The following is a 1,884-nucleotide window of genomic DNA, read 5'->3' as shown; positions in this document are numbered from 1 at the left end:
TTAGATTGAATGAGTATCTCTTAGATCTCTTAATCAGAATCTTTGTGGTATAAGCTAGATTGATGGCGGCATTCATGAGAGTCCGGAAAGTCTAAACCTTGTCCGTGGTATTCCGAGTAGGACTCTGGGATTGAATGACTGTGATGAACTCCAAACTCGTGAGTGCTGGGCGTAGTGACAGACGCAAAAGGATAGTAAATTCTATTCCAGTATGATCGAGAACCTCCAAGATGATTAGCCATGCAGTGACAGCGCATCGGACCATTTTCACAGAGAGGAATAGGATGCAACCAACGACAAGGGTGATGCCTCTAGACGATTAGCCGTGCTGTGACAGAGCATTTGGACCATTTTCTCGAGAGGATTGAAAGTAGCCATTGGCACCGGTGACATCCTTACATAAAGCCAGCCATAGAAAGGAGTAAGACGGATTGGATGAAGACAGCAGGAAAGCAGAGGTTCAGAGAAATGAATGCATCTCCATACGCTTATCTGAAATTCTCACCAATGATTTACATAAGTATTTCTATTCTTATTTTAGTATTAATTTCAAAAACTCCATAACTATTTTATATCCGCCTGACTGAGATTTACAAGGTGACCATAGCTTGCTTCATACCAACAATCTCCGTGGGATCGACCCTTACTCACGTAAGGTTTATTACTTGGACGACCCAGTGCACTTGCTGGTTAGTTATGCGAAGTTGTGAAGATATGTTTAGACTATGGTTCTGTGCATCCGTTTTTGGTGCCATCGCCAGGGAATCAATTTCGAACAATAATTCACAACCTGAGTAACAATTTCGCATACCAAGTTTTTGGCGCCGTTGCCGGGGATTGTTCGAGTTTGGACAACTGACGGTTCATCTTGTTGCTCAGATTAGGTAACTTTCTTTTTGTTTTCTTTTCAAAAAGTTTTCAAAAATCTTTCAAAAATCTCTCCTTTGTTTTCGAAAAAAATACAAAAAAAAATTAGAAAATCATAAAAATCAAAAATATTTTGTGTTTCTTATTTGAGTCTTGAGTCATGTTATAAGTTTGATGTCAATTGCATGTTCATCTTGCATTTTTCGAAAAAATTCATGTGACTTTTTTAAAAATTTTTAAAATCTAGTTGTTTTTATGAGTCAAATCAAATTTTCAATTTAAAAAAAAATCTTATCTTTTTCAAAATATTTTTCAAAAATCAAATCTTTTTTCAATTTTTTTTAGTTATTTTCGAAAATTCCAAAAATATTTTTCAAAAATCTTTTTCTTAATTTTACATCATATTTTCGAAAATAACATCATCAATTAATGTTTTGATTCAAAAATTTCAAGTTTGTTACTTACTTGTTAAGAAAGATTCAAACTTTAAGTTCTAGAATCATATCTTGTGATTTCTTGTGAATCAAGTCATTAATTGAGATTTTAAAAATCAAATCTTTTTCAAAAACTAATTTCTATCATATCTTTTCAAAAATATCTTCTTATCTTACCTTTTTCAAAAAAGTGATTGCAAAATATCTTTTCTAACTTCCTAACTTCTTATCTTTTCAAAATTTGTTTCAACTAACTAACTAACTTTTTGTTTGTTTGTTACCTTTTTCAAAACTACCTAACTAACTCTCTCTCTCTAATTTTTGAAAAAATCTTTCCTCTTTTTCAAAATTTCTTTTTAATTAGACTAATTATTTTATTTTTTATTTGAATTTTTGAAAAAACTACTAACCTTTTTCAAAAACTATTTTCGAAAATCACTAACTCTTTTTCAAAAATTATTTTCGAAAATTCTCTCCTCCTCTCATCCCCTTCTATTTATTTATTCATCTACTAACACTTCTCTTCATCTCACACCTCTGCTCCTATCATCACCTTTGTGTTTGGATTCTTCATTCTTCTTCA

The sequence above is a fragment of the Arachis ipaensis genome, chromosome B01 (genome assembly GCF_000816755.2).
Source record: "Arachis ipaensis cultivar K30076 chromosome B01, Araip1.1, whole genome shotgun sequence".
NCBI lineage: Eukaryota > Viridiplantae > Streptophyta > Magnoliopsida > Fabales > Fabaceae > Arachis > Arachis ipaensis.
The sequence above is the reverse complement of the archived record's forward strand: the minus strand, read 5'-3'. Positions refer to the sequence as shown.